Below are 22,283 nucleotides of genomic sequence, written 5' to 3' on the forward strand. Positions count from 1 at the left end.
TGTCCCTCCTCTCCTCCCAGCCCCTCTCCACACCTTTCCTCTGCTCCAACCCCACTCTTCCTCCATTCCTCTTCAGAAAAAGGCAGACCTCCCATGGATGTCAACCAGCCATGACATACCGAGTTGCAGTAAGACTAAGCACCTCTCCTCCTGTTGAGACTTGAGGAGGCAGCCCAGTAGGAGGAAAGGATCCAAAAAGCAGGCAAAAGAGTCAGAGACAACGCCTGCTTCCACTGTTAGGGGTCCCCAAGGAAGACGAAGCTACAGAACTGTGACATACGCAGAGGGCCTAGGTCAGTCCCATGCAGGCTCTCTGATTATGGATTCAGTCTCTGTGAGCCCAGGTTGATTGATCTATGGGTTTTCTTGCAATGTCCCTGACCCCTCTCCCTCTTACTTCCTCCCCTCCCCTCTTCTGCAGAATTCCCCGAGCTCCACTAATTGCTCTTTTCCCATCTCTCTCTCCAGGAATTTTTGAATTTTCCCAAACACTTTTTCTCCCCCAGAGTCTTCCATCCATATTCCTCCTCCTTTCTTTAAGGCTGTCAGTTCGGCTTTAAGTAAGCATCTGTGAATTTCCCAATGAGTCTCAGAGTCATAATTTGCTCCCTTAACAAGAACAGTTTTGCCTCGTTCAAACTCACACGGAAATGCCCCACCCCTGTTTGCTAGAAGGTAACGAGAGACTGAATTCTCCTGCCTGAGAAGTTGGAACCAGTGTCAGCTCTTCCTGTAACCGGACCTTATAAGCTTCCGTGAGTTCTACTCCACCCAGTTTAACCAGCAAAACACAGGGCTCCCCTTCCCATGAAGCTATAGTAGGAAGAGTAACAGGAATGTGTCCTGTTGCTAGAGACACTCTCAGTCGTCTGGTGTCATCATACATGTAATTTTAACTTCCTTACAAATTCTACTGGAATATCAGAAAAGGGATTTTGATAAGGTTTCAGAGGGTCAGAGTTCATAATAGTGGAACGAAGGCACAGTGGGCAGGGTCAGCCATGAGATTATATGGTGATCCACAAGAGGAGGCATGTTGTGTGTAACACATATAGTTACAGTATAGAGTATGTATACATAGTATAGAGTATGCTAGGTTTGTACATAAAGACCCCGAGTCTATACACAGAGCTTGGCAACAATCCACAGTACGTGGGGGTATTTGGGATATATTCCCTGGGGTAAATGGAGGCCAATGGAGTTGCTTCTCATCTGAACTTACATGATAATAAGAGATCTTTGTGTGTGCTGACCTGTGTATATGCACATATGCTTCCAAATACTTAGGTTTCTGTATCTCTCATGAGATAAAGACAAATGCATACTGTGTCTGTAATGCTAACTAGTTACCATATGGGTTGTCAGTTCCCCCTCTCATCTATCTGTAGCCTCCTCACTAAGAGTGAGAGAGCTGGGCCCTCCCCGCCGCCCCCTGCACTTGTTTCGCCTGCATGTATAGAGGTTTCAGAATGAATGCTCCATGCCCCATAAAAGCTACTTCTTCAAATACAAAGTTCTTGTGCAGTTGTCTGTCTTATGGACTTATTTCCAAGGTTCGTTACCTTGCCATCCCCTTGTCTCTTTCAGGGAGCTGTTCCGTTCATTTATGATACAGTCAGTAGGTATCTCAGCTTCCTAAATGGTCTTGTAAAAACTGTACACCTTAGGATGCTCTGCTGTGTTGTGATGTTACAAGACTTTCAATCAATACAAAGTGTCACGTATTCACCACTCAGAACAGTTCATTGCCTTAGAAGTTTCCCTTGTGTCATAGCTGCTAAGCCTCTCCTACATCACCACCCCTTGCAACTGTGTATCTCTCAATTTACCTGTCTCTGAATGTCATGTACAGATGCTCCTCAATTTATAATAGGACTCATCCCAACAAACCCTGCTTGCACTGGCAATGTTGAATGATGAAATGCACTTAGTATACCTCCTCTTAATACCTTAGAATGCTCAGCCTGTGGTGAGGATGTGGAGAAAGAGGAAGACTCCTCCATTGCTGGTGGGATTGCAAACTGGTACAACCACTCTGGAAATCAGTCTGGAGGTTCCTCAGATTGGACATAGAACTATCTAAGGACCCAGGTATACCTCTTTTGAGCATATACCCAAAAGATGCCCCAACATATAACAAGGACACATGCTCCACTCTGTTCATTGCAGCCTTATTTATAATAGCCAGAAGCTGGAAAGAACCCAGATGTCCTTCAACAGAGGAATGGATACAGAAACTGTGATACATTTACACAATGGAGTACTACTCGGCTATTAAAAACAATGACTACATGAAATTCTTAGGCAAATGAATGGAACTAGAAAATATCATCCTGAGTGAAGTAACCCAGGCACAAAAGAACATACATGGTATGCACTCACTGATAAGTGGATATTAGCCCAAAAGCTCAGAATACCTAAGAAACAATTCACAGATCATATATAGCTCAAAGAAGACCAAAGTAGATGCTTCATTCCTTCTTAGAAGGGAGAACAAAATACTCATAGGAGGAAATACAGGGATAAAGAGTGGAGTAGGGACTGAAGAAAAGTTCATCCAGAGACTGACTGTCCCACCTGGGGATCCATCACATATGCAGCTATCAAACCCAGTCAAAATTGCTGATGCCAAGAAGTGTTTGCTGAAAGGAGACAGATATGGGAGTCTCCTGAGAGGCCTGCCAGAGCCCTACTGATACAGATAAGGATGCTTGCAGGTAACTGTTGGACTGAACAAGGGGACCCCAATGGAGGAATTAGAGAAAAGACTGAAGGAGCTGAAGGGGTTTGCAATCCCATATGAAGAACGACAATATCAACTAACCAGACCCCAGCAGATCTCCTCGGGACTAAACCACAAACCAATGAGTACACATGGAGCAACCCATGGCTCCAGCCACATCTGTGTCAGAGGATTGCATTGTCCAGCATCAATAGGAGGAAAAGCCCTTGGTCCTATGAAGGTTCATTTCCCCAATGTGGGGTAATGCTGGGGCGTTGAGGTTGGAGTGGGTGGATGGGAGTAGGAGCGTCCTCATAGAAGCAGGGAAACAGGGGAGGGGATATGGGAGAGGAGAGAAAGGGGATAACATTTGAAATGTGAATACATAAAATATCCAAGAAAAATAAAAGAAAATAAAAGATGCCCAGCCTGCCCCGAATGTACTCAGAGCACTTGTTTAAGCCCACAGCTTGGCCAAATCATGCAACTGTCGATGGACACAACTAAGAAAGGTACGACTGTACGTAACCCCTCTGTGCATCCAGAGTTGTAATTATTTTTGCCTCCTTCTGTATCCCTATTATACCCTGGCCTGAATCCAATGTCAGTGCATACATCCTAGCCTTACCGCCCTGTATGTGCATGTCTCTGTTATGGGGAGAAATCTGGCTTCCGAAATCTTACCACTTACTAACGTATATGTTCAATTCTAGATTGCTTATAATGTAACTTTAGAATAGCCAGCCTATGTCCCAATGAGAAGCAAAATGGTCAGCTAAAGTTCTGTCCTCGGGTATGGCCAGTCTTCAGGTACTGGCTAATCCTCTGGTACAGTCCATCCTAGGTTCAGTTCTCAGTTATAGGATCCTTGAGGACGGGTCATTTTGTCGTTAGTGCTGCATCGTTTTCCAGCCTTTCTCAGGTCAGCTCTCACCATCCCGCAATGCTTCAGTTTTGTCACGCAATGTATTTCTAACATATTTATTTGTTACAGATAACATTGTGTTTTGCCATCCTAATTTATTTTTTTAAAAAGGGAGAAAGAAAAAAGCCTTGTATATATTAAAGTTCAGTGTTCGTGACATAAATTTCCATGGGTTGTGACAAATGCATAGCGTCGTGCATCAGCTGCCTGATTTCAGAGTTCCTGTCTCCATCTCTATTTCGATCTATGGACAAACTCAGAGAACACAAACACTCCACGGTCTTCTTTACTTGGCTTTGTTTGCAAATTTCATCCACGCTGTTGGTATAACTAGCTTCTTTCTTGTCGTTGTCTGCAACGTTCTATCATTTGAATTTATCTCTACTTGTTCTGTCTGAGGAGGATGCTTGGGCTGCATCCAATTTGGAACTCTTGAAATTACGCTGCTGTAGCCAGGCATGGTTGTACACACATTTAATTCCAGTCCTAGGGAGGCAGAGGCAGGTGGATCTCTGGGTCAATAGTCTATGTAGCAAGTTCTAGTGTAACAGCAAGACCTTTACTTAAGCAATGACAAGAATGAAACAAGGTTGCCATGGCTCAGTTTGGTTAGTGGTGTGATTATGATGTCCATGTTTCTTAACTCACACTCTTAAAATCCTGAGAATTTTCTCTTTGGTGCTGAGTTCTGTTTTAACCAATTAGTTTGCATTTGGGTATTTATAATGGAGGAGGATTCTGTACTAACTAGGCCCATCCTGCTTCCAGGAAGAATCTCATCCACCTTTACAGAAACTTTCTAAGATGCAGGTGCCACTGTTTCCGTTTAGCCCCGTAAGAAATTAAAAGTCAGAAAGGAGAAATCACTTTGGCTGTGGGCAGCTGAAACTGTATCCCATTAGCTCTGGTTTCTGGAACCCAGAAACTGTGGCTTCTTTTGAAAGCCGTAAAGCCTGCCTGACCTCTGGACCAAAACTATGACCTACAATTTAAAGACAATATGTCTTCTCTCTCTCTCTGTCTTATGTACCAACGCCCTCAGCACTGTTCACCTGTCAGTGTCCTGAGCCACAGGTTCAGCGTATAGGACTTATGACTGACCTGGTGAGGTTCTGTGACTTTGACCTTTAACCTGAGGCCTGGGAGCTTCTGAGAGGAGAGAGGAGGGAAAAGAGAGTGTGAGGGAGTGGAAGGAATGGAAAGAAAGAGCTGGGTTCTGGCATCAGCTACTATGTCACAAGGCCTAGTGGATTTCACTCTCTCCCCAACCTAGGAGACCCAGGCTCTCCCTGCCTCAGCAGCAGTGTCTTTAATGGGTCGCTAGACATACTGCAAGATCTGTATAGCCATAGAGGATTGCTCCATGAATGTCTCCAGAGTGTGTGACTTTTGTATATAATGCAGACCTTGCTCAGCACTGGATTCCTTTACCCTGCAACCTTAGCAAAAGTGGGTTATTACCTTCCCAGGATTAGAGAGCCAGGTCCTCTTCAAGACTTCAAGTAGACAGGGCCTTGGGTTCAAGTCTTTGTAAATGACTGACAGGTGTGTCTGTAGGATGATAGTGGAGAAAGTGTGAACCGCTTGTCTTCTAACATTCTGCCATCCCATGGTCTGGCATCCTGAGTCCTTGCCTCTATTATGACTCTGTTGGCTGTGACCTGGTGGGTTTTGTAGGCTTATTTTGAGAGATTTGACATAAGGAAGCTCAGACTCAGAAAAGTTAAGTTAAACCCCAAGCTGAAGAACTTTTTCTTCAGACTCCAGAAGAGGGCACCAGATCCCATAACAGATGGTTGTGAGCCACCATGTGGTTGCTGGGAATTAAATTGAGGACCTCTGGAAAAGCAGTCAGGGTTCTTAAACACTAAGACATCTCTCCAACCCAAGCTTAAGAATTTTTAAAGACAAGTCTCACTATGTAGTTTTGATAGACCTGAAACTTGTTTTGTGGATCAGGCTGGCCTTGAACTCTCAGAAACCTGCCTACTTCTGTCTCCTGGGAACAGGAATGTGTTACCATGCCCAGCTTCAAACTGTCTGACTCTGGAGCTTCTGACTTGACATCTAACCATTCCCATTTCTTCCTAATGGAAATAGAACTGACCTGAAACCAGTTACCTAGAGTGGTGAGGCATGGCAGAATCCCTACTGAGCCAGATACCAGGACACCCAGATCCTCAAGCACCCAGGCTGACGGTGAGAGAACTTGGAAGGTTCATTCCTTGAGGACTCAGCCTTCCACAGAGACAGTGAGAAAGGCAGGGAGGAGGTCACTGAAAACCAATATGAGTTTGGACATGTGGCCTTGGGATCTCTATCTTGGCTGTGGGATCAGAACCTAGTGTCAACTGTAGTACCTTTGGTCACCTCTAACATCCCAGTCGTCATCTTTCCACACACAGATATCTTCCAAGGGACTGGCTTCAAATCTAAAGGCCCTGCCAGGAAGTACTGAACACACCAGGGAATATCTCTGCCATGAAACCCATAGTCTCATACTTGCTCTAATTTTTGGCTTTTTTTTCAATTTTATGTTTTAAACTGAAAATCAGAGGCACTTCTAGGTTGTCCCTAGAATACCTCCTCTTGCTTGTGATTACTGGATAGAAAGTAACGATGTTTTGCACGAGATGGAAACTACACCTAAGACTTTGCCCTGTGAGTCGAGAGGGAACATCACCCAGAACATCTCTACGGCCTTGTCATGTGTCACCCAAGTCAGAGATAAGCAGGACTAATCATGCTGGTTTCATGCTGAGAATTGAAGGTTTCACATCTCTGGAACTCAGGATCATTGGCCACAGTAACCAGAATAATATCCTGCCCACACTCGAGAAATCGTGTCCCTCCACTTACATGGAAAATATGTCGATCAACAAGGCCAACTTCTGACTTCGGCTCCTTGTGCAAGTATGGCAGTCCTAATGGAACAAAAAGGGAGAATCTGGCTTGTCTGTAATCCAGTCCATACGAAGAAAGTTCTCTTGAAAACACAGGACCTTTAGCAAAATGCTTTGCAGTCTAACTTGGGGCCCACCATTTTCCCATGACCCAGCTTTCACTGGAAGGGGTTGGAGAGAAGATGGAAATACCTCTGACTCTGTTCAACCAGAGGGAGGCACAGACTAGCCCTCTGTCCATGGAAACGGGAGAAAAGAAAGGCTGATACACGCTCTCCCCTGCACAAGCCCAGTGCGTCCTAGGAAGAGACAGTTCTGACACTGTGAGCCTCAGTTTCCCCACCTCTTAGTTAAGCACCTAAGTCTGTGGAGAGAGAGCTGATTTCCAAATCCATGGCCTCTTCCTTGTCATCTCCCTATTTGATTCAGGAGTCACACGGGAAATCCAAAGGAACAAATCCATCATGTGATTATTAGAATTCACACGGGAATTTGGCCAGGCTGCTGTACTACAGATCAGTTTAAATCAGCTCATTTACACAGACCAGCAATAAGCAACTGCAAGTATCAGTTTAAAAATGGTGTTTATTGTAGCATTAAAACTCGTCTAATGCAGCCAGGAACAGATCTGAGGAATGTGTACGAAGGTTCTCTCTGACACCATGGAATCTTAAACCAGAGTGTTGGTTCAGCCAGAGATAGCTGGGCCTCTGAAGCAGTCTGAAGCAGAGTGAAAGAATTTGCATATCTAAAGATTTCCCGAGAGACTGTGATTTTTGGCCTGTGGGCTTTACCCTTAGTGCTCCAAACACAGCACACTCCTGGCTTCAAAGCTACTGGTCCCCATTTCCTTACCCTTCACCTTCTTCATCCATTGCTCAACCTTAGAGTCCCTGTGTAGCCTTTCCTGTGTTCACACTCCAGCCTTCAAACTCTCTGCCTCTTAGCCTCTCCCTCTGTCCCTCTGTCCCTTTGTCTGTCTGTCTCTGTCTCTCTGTATGTCTGTCTCTGTCTCTCTGTTGGTCTCTGTCTCTGTCTCTCTCTGTGTCTCTGTGTGTTCTCTCTCTCTCTCTCTCTCTCTCTCTCTCTCTCTCTCTCTCTCTCTCTCTCCCTCCCCCATCTCTCTTTGTCCCCTCCATATATATGTATTTCCACACCCACATGCCCAAATGCTTCCTACCAGCCCAGGCCTCTCCTAGGACCTCCATGTGGTTATGTCTCCGCCTTTTTCCTGGACTCCTCTCAGGATGCTCTGCAGCCTCTGCAGACTGCACTATCTTTAACCCTTCCTCTCCCTAACTCCCGTGGTCCTTACTTTGTTCTAAGCAACCTCCCCATCCATCTGGTCCTTCAGACAAGAAACTGAGACAGCTCTCTCCTGACAACTCCTCTCACTTATCCAGTTCTCCCATCGCCCTTAAAGACTTTGTCTGTGCAGGCAGCCAGAATCAGGCTGACCCCAGCCCCTGTCCAGAAGCTTTTCAACAGCACAAAAGTGCTCTTTGCACCTAACTCTGAGAACCCACACAGGAAGCCCCATAAGATCACCACACGCTAGCAACTGCATCACCAATAGAGATGCTGTGAAGTATTCACCCTGGGCTGAGGCCTGACTGTAGCATCAAAGTTCTCTTCCTCCTTTATCTCCTCTCTCAGTGAGGGCTGAGGAGCTTGGGGAATCTGGATCTCCTTGGCATGCATGAGGAAGTCCTGACCCTGAGCCCACTACATGTGAAGAAGCTGGGATGTTTGAAAGCTGGGCAGTGTCTGCCAGCAGCTCTTCTTTGCAGCAATCTCCCAACCTAATAATGCTTCCTCTTCTCAGAAGAGGAATGGGTTGGAGAGAAGATGGAAATACCTCTGACTCTGTCCCATCAGAGAAAGGCACAGATGTGCCCTCTCTCCATGGAAATGGGAGAAAAGAAACGCTGATACACGCCCTCCCCTGCACAAGCCCAGTGTGTCCTTGAAAGAGACTGTCTTGATGCTGTGAGCCTCAGTTTCCCTACCTATTAGTTAGGACCCTTAGGACAAAGGCTGAGAAGGGCCTCTGTGTGTTCAGATTTGATTAACTCCTATGAATATGGAAAGGCTGCGCTGCTGCAAGCTTTCCAGTTGAGAGCCTGCAGGTATTTGTCATTTAATTACTCCATGAAATGTTGGCAGCTTAGTCTTCTCAGGAGGCCCAGAGGATGCTCCTGCAAAGTTCAGTGTTCCTCGCATCCTACATGGATGAAAAATGACGGGAGCCCGAGCACCATGCAATGCAGTCCTGATAAATACAGAAGAACAAATACAGAACAAAGCCAGTAGGAGAGAGTTGGATTGGGGGGAGGGGGAAGCTTGTAGCTCAGTGATAGAGTGCTTACCCAGCAGATTCAGTATTCCCAGAACAATAATTACACACACACACACACACACACACACACACACACACACACACACACCACACACGCTTACTGCGTATATTAAAAGAAGATCCGAGTGGTCCAACAATGGATACCTCACAGTGCACAGGGCAAGAATCCTGGAGATTCTCACCTCAGGAGGCTGGATGTCTCTGTTGTCCCAGTCTAGAGCTGTGAAGTCTGCAGGTTTCCTAGAGAACTGCTCACCATTGGTCTATTTTAGAAGCCCAAAGATGCTGGTTCCATTATCAGCAAAGTAATGTGGTAGAGGCAGCAACAGAGTAGATGAACTTGCCAGCAACAGTGTAGCCAAGCAGACTAAACACATCGTTTTCTTCTTCTTCCCTCGTGTCTAGATTGCCACTGGAAGATGCTGCCCATCTTAGGTTGGGTCTTCCTACTTCAAGCAATCTAACCTAGAAAGATCACTCAAGGGAATTCCCAGAAACTTTTGTTTAGGTTGATTTCAGATCCAGAGAAGTTGACAACTAAGATTAGTCATCATATTTATTTATTTATTTATTTATTTATTTATTTATTTATTTATTTATTTATTTATTTATCACCTATCAGGGACCAGATAGAATCCATATAGCAAAGGGATTAACTCATGGATATAACCAACTGTGAACACAAAACACAGAAAGTAATCAGGAGCCAGAAAGAAGGAGTAGAGAGCTTTACAGGAGCATTCCAAAAGGACAGGGCAGGAGGAGAAGGCTATACCTGTGCCAGGTTCCTACAGGGTACCAGTTCTGGATCCACAGAGAAGGGAGACTCATGGATGAATGAATGCCAGGAGTCAAGACTGGAAATATACAAAATCACACTCTGTTTTACTTGACCCAAAGGCACAAAGGAGAAGAGATAGTATGTTTCCAAGACAAGATAATGTCAACATTCTACAAGTTTCCCTTATGCCCATTTCTAGCCAGTTTTCCTTACTCCACAGTGACCTCTGATCTGGTTTCTATCACAGGCAAGTCTGCCTGCTCTGGGACTCCATCTAAACAAGACCCCCTTTCATGTCCCTTCCCTTCTACTTTGGCTTCAATTGTTCTGCATGTGAATTTGGATGACTGAACCATGCATGGAGTATGTGCCCAAAGGTCTCCACTCTCTACACTGTTGATGATTTCAGACCCACTGCTTGGCTCTATCGGACTTTGTACATTTTAATGGTAGATCTCTAAGTGATTTCTTCTTCTTGGCTATGGCAAGAAAGCTATGTAGTCTTGATGTCTGTGGGCATATGTTTTCATTTCTCTCACATAATTATGTAGAAGTGTTTGTTAGAAATAGGCCCACGAGGTAGATAGCTATACACTCAACTCTTAAGAAAGTGTCACCTGGGGCTGGAGAGATGGCTCAGTGGTTAAGAGCACTGACTGCTCTTCCTAGAGGGCCTGAGTTCAATTCCCAGCAACCACAGGGTGGCTCACAACCATCTGTAATGAGATCTGATGCCCTCTTCTGGTGTGCCTGAAGACAGAGACAATGTACTCACATACATGAAATAAATAAATAAATATTTTTTCTTAAAGAGTCAGTTTGCCATGGCTGCTTCTTCCCCTTTCTAGCTAGAACCTTCTCTGTGCCTAGGAAGCAACTAGACAGACACACATTTTAGAAAGCAGCATCCTCTATTTAAGGATCCCTCTTATCCCAGGCACCAGTGACTAAACCTTGGAAAAATGTCAAAACAGCTCTAAAATTAGGTCTCTCTGCAACCTGCACGTCCAGCTGTTATGCTCAGTGCTAACCCCCCACCATGAAATTCACTCCATGAATATTCACATAATCGGTGTTTCCTCCTTGAAGCCTGTCTCCGTCCAAACTCCAGTCCCCTCAAAGGGACCAGTCCTTTGTGTGAGTGAGACTCGGGCTGTCCCAAGCACATCATTGGTGCTGAGTAAATGAGCCAGTAGTCCAGAGAAAGCATCCTTTGCCAGTCTGCAGACCTAACATCATGCCTTGCATTTACTGATCCCTTGCCTAAGCCTTTGGTGACTCTGCTTTGAAAACTGAGACTTATAAGTAGCAATCTGGAGAGAGACATGGTTTTGACAATGTTGTCCAAGAATGTTGTGGCCAAGTTTGGATCCTCTGACTCTTGTCTCACTCCAGCCAAGTAGTCTATCTGTGGCTGTTGCTCTGATATAGATCCTACCCCCTTCCTATTTCAATAATCAGTGGCTTGACAACTATAACACTTAACCACAGACCTTGAGCCTACCCAAGGTTCCTCTCTTGCAGAAGGAGGTGATTGGGGCAAAGGCCTATGAATTGGACATCATGATAAGGGGACCAATCCTCAGGGGGTTATGGGAAAGTCTGCATGCAGGTCTAAAAATCATTGTCTCTCTCCATTGCAATCCCCACAGTAAGTTCAGAGGTCATCAAGAACCTTCTACTCACAGGCTGGAGATAGGTCTGCAATATTCAATATTCTCCAAGCCCAGACAGAAACAGAGAAAACTTATGCCTTGGGTCCAGCTGCTCCCTGTCCTTCTTGCAACACAAAATCCACTGATTCTGACCCAGGGCACAGATGAATGCTTCAAGAGTTAACTCCAACCCTGACCCCAGAGTGAGGGAGTGGGAGTCCGGGCTCATCCAACCCTGACTGTAGCTCTGCCATGTATGGGTGACTAAATCAGGTCTGCTGAGTCTCTACTGAGGCCAGAGCTGGCGATCTAGTTTCCACTTGCATCTTGTGAAACATCTTGCTCACTTAACCACCGTGCCAAGGCACTGGACCCTACGGACACTAGAGGCTCCGAGAGAAGCTGGATTCTGCATGCTGCCACCTCCAGACAGAAGCTCTCCTGCTGAGTGTCTTCTACCCCCTTCACTCTTGCCCCTTGTCCTTTTACAGACTGGGATAATGTAAGATGCCCAGGATGGCTTCTTCATTGTTTCACACACTTGTCTCCAATTTCAAAAGCTCTATTCAAAGTCAATGATTTACCCAACAGCCCTTGCATATCCCCAGCCCCTCTCTGTCCTTGACCCACGTTGTTCTGCACAGTTCAGGAAGCTGGGTAATATGCATGTGACTGCAGAGTGCCCAAACTCTGCAAGGGATCTCCATAGAAGAAAAAAGTGGGCTGGCAGGCCAGTGGGTAAAGCATGGGGTAAATATACCCAAATCCATGGATTCCAGTCAGGAAAGAGCCAGTTCAATGGACTATTGGGGGTGACACCCATAGTCTCAAAAAGAATCTTTACTCTAGCCACACTGAGCCTTGACTCAGTAGAACTGAGGCTTCGGGTCACAGGGAAACTGCTTCTCATTAGCAGTGGCGACTCGTGCTCTCTCCAGTCTGCCCAGCCCTGGGTATCCCTGTGGGCCAAGTCATATCTATGACTTCCCAGTGTCTGCCTCCCAAGGTAATTTTATTTTATCCTTTAAGTGAACCTTGTCATGCATTAGAGTCAGGAAATTATACCCTTCGCTGAGCAGCCTCTGTGCTGAAAGGGAGCCAGGTAATGTGATGTACTGAGCCAAGAGCAGCATTAATGCGGCTGCTCATGAGAACCACATGAAGGCTGATTGTGGCTACCCAGACTGACCCTGGCTCTGCCCGAGGGAAGAGGGTGTCTCCATCAGCCCTGCTGGGGGAGGGGCGACTTTGCTTTCTCTACTCGCTCAGGGAGGGAAGCATTGTGAGGAACACTGAAAGCTGCACAGGCAGCTACTTGAGTTAGACAACCATGAGTGATGGACACTTCAGGGTCAGCTCTTGGTGACCCACATGATGTCCCCATTTGGGGATGCTCTTTAAGAGAGCTGTGCAGTCCTTGGCCAATTACACCGCCAAAGGCATCGCACCTGCTGAGGGTGTGTTGTTATAGATCAATTCTAAATGGGGATTTGGGTCTGATAGTATTGGGGGTTCTGTTCAAGCCTTTGGGCTTCCAGCATAGTGTAAAAAATTAGTGTGGGAGGAAGGAAGGAAGAACAGACGGAAGGATGGAAGGACAGAAGGATAGAAGGACAGAAGGACGGAAGGAAAGAAGGAAGGAGAAGCATGAGTGGATAGAGCTAGTACTCTGTGAGCAGGAAGGTTATTATCCTGAGCTGTTTGCACTGGAGATGAGAAAGCAGATGTCTCTGAGTTCCAGCCAACCCAACCCACAACCCTGCTATAGGCAGGAGAAAAACCTCGATTTTTATTTAGGATGAAACTGAAACCATGTGGCCGTACTTGGGACCAAGCTGATTCTCCCAGAGTCACAGTTCTGAGGGCTTTTAACTCTGCCTGTGTTTACCTCAAGCTTAACCATTTGCTTTCAAAAGAGACCCAAGGATCACAGATCAATGATCTAGAGTCTGAGAAAAGTACAATCAGAGAAGCTGTTTCACCTAGCCCCCATCACTGCTCATGTAGGGAAACTGAGATCAAGAACATGGTAGGAATTTATGTGCCCATGGTGTGTGAGCAAGTGTGCCATATGCTAGAATACATGCAAATGTCCATGTGATGTGATGTGTGTGTGTGTGTGTGTGTGTGTGTGTGTGTGTGTGTGCGTGTGTGTGTGTGCTGGAATAGAAAAAAACATGGTGTTTAGAATCACAGGCAGGGTGGATCAGATACAGAAAACAGCGAAGCGGTTATTACAAATCCTGTATATACTTGTGGGTTTGCCTCACTTTCTAGATTTCGATTCTAAAAATTATTTCATAATAGGAAGTCATAAGATCAGACCCAATAAACTCAAGTTCTCTATTGATTTTCTGCTCTTCAGCACTTGTTGTGTTGTGACTACAGTGCAGTGAAACACCTGCAGAAAACAAGAAGCAAATCCAACTGCCTGGGCAATAAACCCATCGCCCACTCACCACAGAACAGGGTAGGACCATGCATCAGGGGGTGGTATCAGCCCAGTGGATGGTTTCTCTCACTGGAATAAAGAAAAGGAGAGGAGAGGAGAGGAGAGGAGAGGAGAGGAGAGGAGAGGAGAGGAGAGGAGAGGAGAGGAGAGGAGAGGAGAGGAGAGGAGGCTCCCTCCTCTTTATTTTTTTAACTCTGTCAGGCAGGGTCCTCCTTGCTGAATGAGCTACACGGATCCCACTATGCAGTAATGCTTGATTGCCCTCTCTCCCTTCTCTGTTCTCGCTTATTTTGCTCACAGACCAAAATTAAGTATAGGTGCCCCTGTGTGTGCTGGTGTCCTGTATGTGCTGGTGATCTGTATGTGCTGGTGACCTGTGTGTGCTGGTGCCCTGTGTGTGCTGGTGGCCTGTGTGTGCTGGTGACCTGTGTGTGCTGGTGTCCTGTATGTGCTGGTGACCTGTGTGTGCTGGTGTCCTGTGTGTGCTGGTGCCCTGTGTGTGCTGGTGCCCTGTATGTGCTGGTGCCCTGTATGTGCTGGTGTCCTGTATGTGCTGATGCCCTGTGTGTGCTGGTGTCCTGTGTGTGCTGGTGTCCTGTACGTGCTGGTGTCCTGTGTGTGCTGGTGGCCTGTACGTACTGGTGTCCTGTGTGTGCTGGTGCCCAGTGTGTGCTGGTGCCCTGTATGTGCTGGTACCCTGTATGTGCTGGTGTCCTGTATGTGCTGATGCCCTGTATGTGCTGGTGGCCTGTGTGTGCTGGTGGCCTGTGTGTGCTGGTGGCCTGTATGTGCTGGTGATCTGTATGTGCTGGTGACCTGTGTGTGCTGGTGACCTGTGTGTGCTGGTGCCCTGTGTGTGCTGGTGTCCTGTGTGTGCTGGTGTCCTGTATGTGCTGGTGTCCTGCGTGTGCTGGTGCCCTGTGTGTGCTGGTGCCCTGCGTGTGCTGGTGTCCTGTGTGTGCTGGTGTCCTGTGTGTGCTGGTGGCCTGTGTGTGCTGGTGGCCTGTGTGTGCTGGTGGCCTGTGTGTGCTGGTGGCCTGTGTGTGCTGGTGCCCTGTGTGTGTGGGTGCCCTGTATAAGCACGCATCTGTGGAGGCCAGAGCTCGACTTCAAGTACACTCCTCTACTACTCTCTCCCTCATTTTGATTTTGAGTCTTTAAATTAAATTTATTCTTTGACAACTTCATACATGCATATAACACAATCTAGTTACTCTCCCTGAACCTTCTTTCATCTTCTTCCTAATCCTGTCAACACCTCCCTATTGCTGTATGTCTCCCTTCCTCTCTTCCTCTATCCTTCCCCTGTTTTTCATTTTATTTTGCTTTGTGATCTGCTGAATATAAGCAGGGACATTCACATGGGTGTGGAGCTATTTGCTGAAGCCTGAGGGACTCACCAGATGACGACAGTGACTCCCACGCTCAACACCCACCAATAACCAATAGTTCCTCAGAGAGAGGGATGACCCCCTCCGTCTACCTCTCCTTTTTGAGACAAGGTCTTACTGACTCTAGAACTTGGCATTCCAGCTAGACTAGCTGATCATGGAGTCCTCGAGGTCCTCAAGTTCTTACTCCGCCCACCCCCAGTGATGGACTCACAGCCCCACACCTCAAGTCCAGCTCTCATGTGAGTGGGGCCCAAGCTCAAGTCCTCGTGTTTGCACAGCAATGGTTTTACCCACTGAACTATCGCCCCTGAGTCCGTTTATTGTTGTTGAGAGAGGTAGAGTCAACAGAATCAGGAGTTCAAAGTCAGCCTCAGCTACACATAGAGTTCCCATTTCCAGAGTTCTGGGCTACATGAGACCCTGCCTCTAAAACAACAAAGCACTGTTTTATTAAAGCTCAAAGTATGTTCACGAAAATATACAAATTTCAGACAGACACTTCAATACAGCTTCTCACAATGATCACATCCACGGGAGCTCTGCTGAGATCAACAAGAGTTAACATCGCCAGCCTCCAAACCCACTCAGCCAGCCTTCCCACTTGGTAACCATTATCTTGACCACACCATAGGTTAGCTTTGTGTTCCTAGACTTAGTCTAGGCATTCAGGGTATGTACTTTCTTGTGTCTGGCTTGCTGGTTTTCACTGCACTTCAGCAACCCCTCATTAACCCACTCTTTCCAGTGGACATTGCATTTGAGCACCTGAGGCTTCTCCCATTTAGCTCTATGGCTGTAACATTGCCCTGGACAGTCCCATGTGTGCCTTTCATATCTGGGTATTTCTGCTAACCATACACTGGAGCAGAGTGCCTGAGAATAGGGCATGCATCTTTCTAACGTCAGGTAAGGTTATTTTCCGAAGTGGATGTATCAAACGTTAACCCCACAAACAACGGAACGTCGGCCGTTTCCACATTTTTTCTTCAGCACTGAAAATGTTTCTGTTTCAAGCCGCCTCGCAGATCTCACTGTGGTTTACGTGTGTCCCCTATTCCCAATGATTTTGAGCATAATTGTTGTAGCATATTGGCCATTTAAATGCTGTTCCAGTGGCTTGCTTCATTTTGTGTGATGTTTTTCTCTTATTTACTTCTGGATGGCTAAGCGTACACTGTACTGGACTCCATCAACCGCACGCATTGACAGTCTGTCCGCACACTGAATCTCTCTGCACACCGTCTTGTCATCGTCCTTTACTCTCTCAGGGGATCATCTGAGAAGCTCTGAAGTTAGCATTGTCCAGCTGGCCCAGTGCTTTCTTTCCAGTTTAATTTCAGTCCATAAGGATCATTTCCCTATTGCCTCCCAGAAACTTTATCATTAGATCCTTTGTGTTTAGAGATGAAACTCAGCTGACATTAGTGTGTGTGTGTTGGGGGGGGGCTAGGGCAAAGGTCATCATTCATTTTCCATGGGTGGACATGAGCTGTCATTGGTTAATGAGAAGACCTCCTCTCCATGACTGTGTGGTGCTTTGTTATGAAGTACTTGTACACATATCCATACACACTCATACACATGCATGCACATGTATGCATGCACACATGTAAACACACACACACACACCCTGTAGGTAGCTCTTTCCAGTCTAGCTTCCCATCTGTGTACTAGTACTGTACTTCTGGCTTATGTACTAATACTATCAATCACCAGAGCTTTATACAATCCGGACATCTGAAAATGGCTATTGTAGGAGTTCTCAGTCCTTTTCATTTCATTTCATGTAACTTTTAGGATGGTGTATCTCTGCGTTCTGGAATTTTCTACAGTGTTATTTAAACTTACTGATTCATTTGGGAAGAACTGACATCTTTATACTTTGCATCATCTGGGCCCTGTGTTTGCCTAGGCCTCTTCGATTTGCCCCTGCAATGCCATGTGATTTGCCTAGTAACTTTCTATTACATTTATTTCTAAGTATTTGACCTTAGAGATACTGTAACAGGTACATGTGAACTTTCCCCCTGTTTTGTTGATGCCAAATAAAACATAACTGACCTCATTAGTCTCGTGCAGTGGCCTTGCTAAGTTTGAATGTTTACTCTAAACATTTCCTTCTAGAGTTTCTCTAGTTCACATTTATGCAGCTACTTTATTAGTGAAATTGACAACTCTGTTTTCCTCCTGACTCTGGACATTTCGAGATGACCTGATTGTATATGGCAGGACCTTCAACACCATGCAGACCAGAACTGCTCTCAGCAAATCCTTCACAGCTCCGGGAAAAGAAGAATACTCTTCCGCTAAGAAGATTACATGCTCCATGCTGAGAGAGCAAGGAAGTCCTTGTCAACACTTGGTTTTCTGTTGGTTTTCAGTCATCAATGTATATTAAATCTCATTGTATGCACTGTCACATGTGGTAATGCAATTATGCGACTTTTCCCTCTATTTCATTATTGTGGCAACTTGAAGCTGGCCTTCAGTTCTTAAAACCTGGTTTATGTCTGCTTATGTGTTAATCCTTCTATGTAGCCATTGATGTGGTAGCTTGAACCTGGTTTTAATCGCTTAAAATCTGATCTGTTTCAGTTTAATTGTTAATCCTTCAATGTGGCAATCCAGAGGTCTCAACACAAGTCTGGGGTTCTGTGAGCACCTCGCCCATTTGTCATATGCAGAGTTCTGGTGTTTGTTCTCCAAACCGGATGACATTCTGAGCTAACTGTCTATTATAGATACTGTTCCAGTGAGCTTCCTGTCCCCTTTACCATGCCACTGGGGTTGGTCTCCTTACTAAAGAATCCTGAATGTGAGATTTGTCTGACTCTAGGAAGTCTCCACTTTCTCCAACCAATAGTTCACAAAGGCACCTTACACATGCAGCATTCTTACACATAAAGCCAAGAAGACTCTAGATAACACTGTGCCCAGGACTAAAGGGCCAGAATCAGGACAAGGATCAGTCATCAGGATAAATGGGCAAAAACTTAGGTCAGTATTATTCAAGGTTAAAAAAACAAAACCCACGCAAGCATAGGATGTCCCTCCCTCCGTTCCTCCCTTCTTCCCTTCCTTCCTTCCATCATGAGATTACAAAAATCTCGTTGCAATCCCCTAAACAAAGAAAATTTATTCTTTGAATGATTCAGATGTCGAATCTGGTTTTGGTGTTTCCAACAAGGCCATTTTCTCAACTGCAGCCACTGATTTAGTTCTTAGATAGCTGCCTGGACATAAACAATGTAAGCTAGTGTTTATGAATAATTTAAAAGGCAAATCCAGTCTGGTTAGCAGCAATCAACTCTTCATCAGCCTCCTGATAACAGTCCCTCTGTTCTCCTGCCCTTCCCAGACCTGGGAGAGGTCACCTGCATCTGGAATGTGATCTCAGCAAATGACAAAACTAGGAAACTCTCAGTTTCCAAGTGAAGGCAATTTGTGAAGGCAAAATGCCATGGTTTGGCTGGCATTTCATTCCAAGGATTTTACATTAGATCCTTAGGAGTAGGGTGGGGGCATGACTCTGCTAGATAAGTGTTTCCCAAGCAATCACGAGGACCTAAGTTTACATCCCTACCACCTAAATAAAAGCCAGGTGCTGTGACACACACCTGTAATCTCAGCACTGAGGAAGCAAAGCCAAGAGGGTCCCTGCAGCTTGTTGGCCAACTAAACAAATGAAATCAGGAAGCTTTGGACTCAGGAAGAGACCTGGTCTCAAAGCTTGAGGTGGAAAGCAACAGAGGAAGGCACTTAACATTAACATTTGGCTTCCATATACATGAACTCAAACATGTGCTTGCTCTCTCTCTCTCTCTCTCTCTCTCTCTCTCTCTCTCTCTCTCTCTTGGAAGAAGGGGAAAAGGAAGGAAGGAAAGAAGGAAGAAATGAAAAGGAAAATAAAAGTGAGGAGTGGAGAGGAGAGGAAATTGGAGGGAAGAGGGAGGAGGAAGGAAGGGGAGGGGGAGGGAAGGGAGGATGGGAAGGAAGAGAAGAGGAAAGAGGGGAGGGGAGAGGAGAGGAAGGAAGGAAGGAAAAGAAGGAAGAGAAGAGAAGAGAAGAGAAGAGAAGAGAAGAGAAGAGAAGAGAAGAGAAGAGGAGAGGAGAGGAGAGGAGAAGAGAAGAGATCCTTGAGGGTGTGGGTGTCTCGTATCCTCATGTTAGGTTGGGTTTTGTTTACAGAAAGACCAAAGAAGCAAGAAGTTTAGGATGCAGGCTGACATGTACACCATGCCAGTGAATATCATCCACATGCAAAAGGGTGGTGGGTCTGCACTGCCTCATAAAAAAGACGTGGCTCTGATTCCTCAAGTAAGCAGGGAGGTGTGTATTGGTCAGGGGCTTCTGGAGAAACAGAAATGATAGAAGGAACACACATACACAGAGAGAGAGACAGAGACACAGAGACAGAGAGAGTCAGAGACAGTCAGAGACAGACAGAGACACAGAAACACAGAGACAGAGAGAGACAGAGACAGAGAGACAGAGACAGACACAGAGAGACAGAGAGGCAGACAGAGAGACACAAAGAGAGGCATAGAAAGAGACCTGGTAGAATGAACACACAGAGAGAGACAGAGACAGAGACAGAGAGACAGAGACACACAGAGAGAGACAGAGAGAGAGAAGATGGAGAGTTATTAAATCAGCTTGAGCAATATAGTTGAAATAGTCAAACAACAGATGTCTCACACCAGGGAGAGGCTAAAGTCAGTTCACAAGACTGGGTGCCTCAGCAGTTCAATATCTCTCTGGGGTCTGGAGGGGTCCTAGGCAGCTGCTTGTTCTCAGTCCACGTTGGAAGTCTGAAACTGCTGTTCTGATAACAGTGGCGGAATCACCATCACCACCACCGCCACCGCCGCCACCACCACCACCACCACCACCACCCACCACCACCAGCAGCACCATCATCATCATCTTAGCAGCAGCAACAGGGCAAATGAACTTAGTGGTGAGGGGGAGGCCAAGACAACAATGTCTTCCTTCCTCTGTGTCCTCTTTTCTTTTTAAATCCGGCCACTACCAAAAGATGTTGCCTCCACTTAGGATTGGTATTCTCACATCAGTTAAGACAAGTCAGAACAAATCCTCACAAAGCTCCCACAGAGCAACCTGACGTGGACAATTTCCCCATCAAGGCTCTCTGATCAGGTGACACTAAGTTGTGGCATTTCGACATTTAAAACCAGCCATCACAGTGGGAACAATTCCTGGCCTGCTTGTCACAAGAATATTATCTGCCTCCGTGGATTGGAGATGATAGCACAGAAGTGGTTGGTACAAGGGAGGTGCCCAGCTCTCACTGAAGAGGGGCATCATGGTTAGGGTTTCTATTGCTGTGACTATACAACGTGATATAAAAAAAGCATCTGGATGAAAAGGAGGTTTGTTTCAGCTTAAACTCTCAGGTCACAGTCTGTCACTAAGAGATAGGAACTCAAGGCAGAAACCTGGATGCAGGAGCTGATGTGGAGGCCATGGAGGAGTACTACTTACTGGCTTGCTTGGCCTGCTTTCTTATAGATCCCTGGATCAACAGTCCAGGAGTGGCAGCCCCCACAGTAAGCTAGGACCTCAGATATTAACCATTAACCATTGATCAGGATAATGTCAGACTTGTCTACAGGCCAATCTTATAGAGTTGTTTTCTCAATTGGGATTCCCTCTTTCCAAATGGCTCTACCTCATAACGAGTTGATATAAAGCTGACCAGGAAAAGGGAGATCTCGAGCCTCACCAGTTTGACAGCAACTCTGGAAAAGGTGGTCATCATCCAGGCTGCCAAAGGGTATCCGGGAAATCCAGTCAAGAGGACAGAGTTTCCCCAGAGCCAGGCAGTTAGTAGGAGCAGATTCTGCATGTGATGAGAACAGCGCCTCAGACCCAGGGGGAGCAGACAGCAGAACCAAGGCCTGAAGTCCTTGGTAGATGCAAGCAGAATATGAGAGAAGTCACCGAGTCTAGGGTTAAGAGGTGCTGAGTGAGAAGTCCTTGGGAGCCAGTGTGTCAGTACTAACTCAGGCCTCTGGTCAGAAGAAGGTCAGTGTCACCTGGGTCCCAGGTCCAGAAGAGCAAAGGCTGTGGGTGGAAGGGGAGGGGTCTCAGAGCTATGTCTGCCAACCCTGACTATAAGCTCTGGAAAGAGATTCTGGAATTCGAGTTTGGATGCTCACATGTTCCTGTGGCAGGCTGGGCCCTGCTTAGGTAGACTTTTTAAAATTCAGAGTGGGTCTTCATCATTGCATTTAATAATACTGTCGTTTTATTCTGCTTCCTCCCCACTCCCTTCCCTGTCCTCCCACCCCTGCTAGTCCTCTTCCTCTCCTCTGTAGTCCCCTGTGATAATTAATCTTGGGTCTCAATTTGACTATATCTGGAACCAACTATAAGACATGTTTCTGGGAGGGTAAAGATTAACTGAGTGGGAAAGACCCTCCCTCAGTGTAACTGGCATCTTCTGAGAGGAAAGCTGTGAGTTTTTGCCTGCCTGCTTTCACCTCTTGTTAGAGAGTGCAGCTACACTATCCCTGCCACTGCTGCTGCCAGAACCCAATTTCTTGAGTCTTCCAACTTGATTTAAAGACTAGTGCGCCCCTGGGACGGCTCAGGCATCCAGCCTAGGGGACAGAACACAGGATTTCTGTGGTATACACACAGCCATTATTGGACTGCTGAATCCATATCTTGTAAGGCAATTTATCCAATTTACACACACACACACACACACACACACACACACACACACACACACACACACATCTCTATCCTCAGTTCTGTTTCTCTAGAGAGCCCTGACTAATACACTCCCATTTAACTTTCTGTGATATGGATTCTACTCCATCATTTATTCCCCCTTTTCTCCCCTCTCATATCCCCTTTCTAGCTTTATGACCCAATCCACCACCCATGTATGTGCACATAAAACTAGAATATAAGCTCTACTTATGAAATGAAAATATGTTTGTATTTCTGAGCCTAGATTACTTCACTTGCTCTGCACTTCTATCCATCTCCCTACTGTTATGACTTCATGTTTACTTGTGACTGAATAAAATTCCACCACGTATACTTTCCATGCCTTCT

The 22,283-nt window shown here is 46.0% G+C and overlaps 1 pseudogene; it reads right to left on the minus strand.

Moving 5' to 3' along the window:
* Positions 1 to 437: 437 nt before the first annotated feature.
* Positions 438 to 19,941, minus strand: LOC102547395 (uncharacterized; annotated as a pseudogene).
* Between the last annotated feature and the right edge of the window lie 2,342 nt (positions 19,942 to 22,283).

Source organism: Rattus norvegicus, chromosome 10 (assembly GCF_036323735.1).
Source record: "Rattus norvegicus strain BN/NHsdMcwi chromosome 10, GRCr8, whole genome shotgun sequence".
Classification (NCBI taxonomy): domain Eukaryota; kingdom Metazoa; phylum Chordata; class Mammalia; order Rodentia; family Muridae; genus Rattus; species Rattus norvegicus.